Here is a 5,526-nt window from a genome sequence, read left to right on the forward strand (position 1 = left end):
ATTGGTCTTCCCTTGACGAAAGACAAATCCCTCTTACCCAACAACTACCCACTTTCCATGTCATTCAGCTTCCTTAATACAGCGTTTAACTTTTGCAGTAGATCTTCTGCCATTTCAAACACCGATTAGATTTCGTTGGACTCAGCTTCGCCGACCGGTCCAAATTTGATTTTCTTGTCTTCAGGAGAGTGACAATTGCCTTCCGATTAGTCTGCACTGCTCTTTCTATCTTTTCTCTTGTAACTTAGAGATGTCTCTGCCATTTAAATGACTTTCCTCCGTCATTTGTTTATAGTAGTTAACAGAGCTCACAAAAACACAGTTACTCCATGTTAAGCCTCACCCAGTTGTGCTCAAAGGTTATGTACGGTGGTCCATACAGGAAATCAATGTATTTTTTTTTCAATTCAAATCTACGACTCCAATTTCTTACTACAAAAATCCAAGGTGCATAATTTTCAAATTGTACAATTTAGATTTTCACCACAAAAATCCGAGTTGTAAGCCTCGTGTGATTTACAACTCAGATTTTCACCACAAAAGTCCGAGTTGTAAAACCCGTGCAATTTACAACTCGGATTTTTGAAGTGAAAATCCGAGTTGTAAATCTCATGGAATTAACAACTCGGATTTTTACCCCACAGTCCAAGTTGTAAATCTCGTGGAAATTACGGATTTTCACTACAAAAATCTGAAATGTAAACTTCATGGAATTTACAACTTGGATTTGTACAACCAAAGGTCATATGACCGGTCACGTGCGACAGAGAGGAGTAAAAAGAGTAATGAAGGACGTAACAGTCAAAAAGGTAAGTACCCTGGAAAACAGTTACTGGTTACTTGAATTGGTTAGTTCGATTTTCATGGAGACAGAATCTGTGAAAAATGGAACAAGGAATGCTTACTTTTTCAGATTTTGGAGTTCCTCTGTGGTAGAGGTGTTCAAGAGTCGGTGATTGAAGAGTTCGAGACACAGAAGGTGAATATACATGTGTCACTCTTTTGGTGTGTTCTGGTTTCGTAGCGATAAAAACGCGATTTCATTTACATTTCAATGCATTGATTGATCAATCATTAAAAATAAATAAATAAATGCACTGATTGAGGTACCCCTTCTAATAATGATTTAATACAATCGCTTGGAAGTTCAATACTGTTGTCCAACACTGTTGTGACTGTATTTACAAGCAGCAAGATGGATCATCGCAAAGCTAATTGATCAACACTGTTTGATCTAACCTGATGGTAATTGATTGATTCAATGAAAATCTTTAATCAAAGTGTTTGCTCCTTTTGAGCTAGTGGTCTATTAACTTGTTGACTAAGAATTGTTGTCTTACGTTTACATATCCTAATATCATTCTAACGTTTTATAGATTCATGGCGCTGCATTATCAAAGATGAACGAACGCCACTTTGAAAATCTTGGTTTAACTGCAATGGGAGATTGGCTTGCCCTTATGGCCTTTGCTGGTCCCAAAGAAGAGTAATTGGATGTGAAAGTTGAACGCCTTAAAAAGGCCCTGAGCTACAGGGGAAGGCACTCACTAGAATCTGACCAAATAAGTGCAGCACCTGGTGAAAGTGGAATTCGGGTGGTAACATCACAATAGTACAACGTTTGTTCAAGTTAAAAAGGGTAAAGGTGGAGGCAACTGGTCCACAGACATGGAGAGATCTGCTCACTATGAAGAGTTTCTGACGAAAGCCAAGGAACTGTTCTTTCCAAATTTGAGTGGCCAACTTGGCAAGTTTAAAGCTATGGAAGTCTATATGGCCAATTACAATGGTAACCAAGTTGATATAGGATTCTCGATTGAGGGGTACAAAAAGACAACTGGGATGAATCTACCAAGGCTTTATTTAATGGCAAAGATTAAAAGAAGTAAGTGTCCCATATTTTATGATGTGAAACGTTTTTCATTGATGGTGACAGCGTACAGAATTAAATTGTTGAGAAAAATTTATTTGCTGTTATTGGCTAAAGCAAACTGTAATGATTATTTTATTTTTATCAACCAGCCAATATCCATCATTCCACAAAAAATATTTGTTTTGGGTTATAACACTAGTCAAAATAATAAATAGCAATTCTGTAGATGCTACGGCACAGCAGAACCATGAATCTGTTGAGCAATTTTCAAAATATTACTTTAATTAATTACCAAGTGAACATAGTTTGTAGCATTCACATTGTTTTTACTGTGATTACAGTACGTTATGTAGATTTTGGGAAAATATTGAGGTGTTTGACCCACAGTTGTAATAAACGCCATTGTGGGGCAGTAAGGCAAGGAAATGGTGCATTATGAAAGTACTTAATCGGAAGGGGCAGGGGTGATAATAAGTGGTGGAATTGCCTGTGCATAACATTTCTTTCCAAAATAGCCTATTTGTATTAGAACGGATATTGATGATAATGTAACTTACAAGTACAGTTGCCTGCTGGTCTATTTTTGCTCAAATGTTACTCAGAACTTTGTCTGATATGGGATACTTTTTTTCTGTTAAATTTCTTTCATCATCCAAGGAGTGCAACTGAAGACTCTTCGTGCCACATATGCAGGTTAATAAATAATAATAATAATAATAATAATAATAATAATAATAATAATAATAATAATAATAATAATAATAATAATAAATTCAATACTTATATAGCACAAAATTCATTATATCTATACGAACTAATGCCCTTTACAATTATTTTAAAAACATCTAAAAGAAACTCCAGGGAGTATGATAGTTAAAACTACAAAATGGAACAAAATCATATTTAACAATAAATTAAAAAGCGATAAAAAATCTATGATACATAGTCTAAAAATGCTTACGCGATTAATAGTATGCTTGTTTAAAAAGATCAGTTTTCAGTTGTTTCTTAAAAATATTTACACTAATAACAGGCCTTAGGCTTTCTGGAAGAGAGTTCCATATAATTGGGGCAGCTACCGAAAAAGCTATATCCCCAGTGGTCTTGGCAGATCTAATTGCCAAGCGAGCTAATAAATGACTAAAATTTGATCTTAAATTATAACTAGAATTGCCTTTGAATGATATAAAAGTACTAAGAGATGCTGGCGCTAGGCCATGGAGAGCTTTAAAAGTCATCAAATTTACCTTAAAAATAACTTATTTTTTATTTTTTTTTTTATTTTTAGGATGATCCTAAATTTAACTGGCAACCAATGGGGATTAATCATCGCAGGTGTAATGTGCGAATAACATGGTGTATTGGTCAGTAACCTGGCGGCAGTGTTTTTAACGCGTTGTAACCTATTAACGTGTATGGCAGGCAAATCATATAACACTGCCTTACAGTAGTCGATTCTGCTTATAACGAAAGCTTGCACCAATGCTTCAAGACAGATATTTTCTTAAACGCCTCATGTTGTATAGCGAAAAGAAAGCTGATTGGCATGTTTTGTTTATATGGCTGCGAAACCGGAGATTAGAATCGAACCAGACACCTAGATTCCTAGCTTCACTGACTGATTTTACTTGCGTGTCACCAACCAAAAGGCTGTCAGTTCTAACTTTGCTAAGTTGCCGGCGAGTTCCAATGAGCATGAACTCAGACTTGTCTTTATCAGCTTTAATTTATCAACAATCAGCCACGACCTTACGGCCCTGATACATCTTTTCATAGCACCTCGTGCTTCCGTCTCACCCACTGAACTGTCTCGCTTGATCAACAAATAAAGCTGACTTTCGTCAGGGTACGCATGCGCATTAGGCACATGGTTCTTGATAAACTGGCATAGCTTGCTCGTATAAGCAGAGAACAGAAGTGGTCCAAGGCATGACCCTTGCGGAACCCCAAATGGCAAATCAAATCTATCAGACAGTATACCATCAATCATAACACGTTGAGATCAAGCTGACAGGTAGGAGCCAATCCATTTGATCGCATCTCCAGTAACACCAAACAATGTCTCAAAATGGCGTAAGAGGATGGTATAGTCGACCGTATCAAACGCAGCGCTAAGGTTAAGTAATTCAAGCAAAGACACATGTTGACGGTTCATGTCAAGTAAGATGTCATTAACTATCTTAACCAGAGCCGTCTCAGTGCTATGTGATTTCCTGTAAGCCAACTGCAACTCGGGAAACAGTTCGTTGTTCATGACATGGGCGTATACTAGGTCAAATACTGCTCTTTCAGTAATCTTGGACACCAATTGGAGATTACCAACCGGACGCAAGTTCTTGTAAGCGAAATCATTAGCGCCCTTCTTGAACAAAGGGTTTACGATAGCCTCCTTCCAATTGTTAGGAAAATATCCAGTGGACAGAGATTTTTTTTTAATGAATAAATTTATTGACATAGACCACTTTAAATGCAACAGTACTTGCAGACTTACAATACACAATACTACAATATAACGCCACCAACTTAATAACTAATAGAAAACTTATAGACGTACAGCTTTACTATACAACAATACCTACAATACAACACTTCTAACTTAGATATTAATCGAAAAATGGGAAAAAAACTTATTGACTACAATTTTAGCATTCATGATGTAATATAATATATAGTATCCCGTAGTCAGCAAATTATGTCTAACTAGCTCTAGCTACCATAAATAAAGTTCCATTCATCATAGAATTCTTTGAGCGTGTTATTCTTGATAATAATGTATTTTTCTGTTTGTAATTTGATATTTACTTTTGCTAGAAAGTTGGTTATGTTGGGAAGAACTCTATTCCTTCTGCAATCCCACAGGAACAATTTGCCGATGATTATCAAATAATTTAGCAGAGGGCATTTTGAGGAGATGACTCCAAGAAGAACATCTTGTGAATTGAGACTTATTTGTTGATTTGTTACCTGGAGAAAATATAATCCAAAGGCTTCCCAAAACTTTCTTGAATAAGGGCAGTGAAACATAAGATGTTACAAAGTTTCGTTTTCATGACTGCAGAAAGAGCAATAACGATTTTCAGTATAACCGATTTTATACAATTTATCGTTGGTGTACAGGATTGAATTCAGCACTTTGTACTGGAATGCTTTTAAATAAGGTTCACTAGTGACAGTATGGGGAAGTAGATAAATGTTTCCAAGTTGTTCTTCTGCGAGATTGAATTCGCGTTTCAAATTGATAGTATTATTAGGAAGGCGAGCCTTGGCACCGATTAGAAGGGTGTATTAGTGTTTTGATTTGGTCTCGGTTACATTGAATACGCACTTAGAGTGTTTGAAGGATGGCTTCGCAGTAGAGCAAACGTCTACAGTAGAACTGGAGTATAGTTGTCCCACGTTGGGTGGCACTGAATTACGCAGTCCAGTCCACGTTAAGAAATTACTTCCATCTATTTCTTTAGCGATCCTAATAACAGTAGTTAAGTTGTCTACATCGAAGTGAAGATCATTTACAGAGATAATGCCAGATCTGAAATATTGTCCATAGTTAACTAGTTTGTTGTCGATTAATATTTCCTTATTATTCCAAATGATAAATTGCCAATCTTTTCCTTCTGCGAAATTGTCACGAAATTCGGCCCACCACTGTAGTA

General features: G+C 36.3%; 1 pseudogene; it reads left to right on the forward strand.

Annotated features, from left to right (window-relative positions):
- LOC146479987 (uncharacterized) overlaps positions 1–169 on the forward strand; it is a 1,896-nt pseudogene extending 1,727 nt beyond the window's left edge.
- Positions 170–5,526: the final 5,357 nt, after the last annotated feature.

The sequence above is a fragment of the Pavona decussata genome, unplaced genomic scaffold, assembly GCF_977016875.1.
Source record: "Pavona decussata unplaced genomic scaffold, jaPavDecu1.1 SCAFFOLD_56, whole genome shotgun sequence".
Lineage (NCBI taxonomy): Eukaryota > Metazoa > Cnidaria > Anthozoa > Scleractinia > Agariciidae > Pavona > Pavona decussata.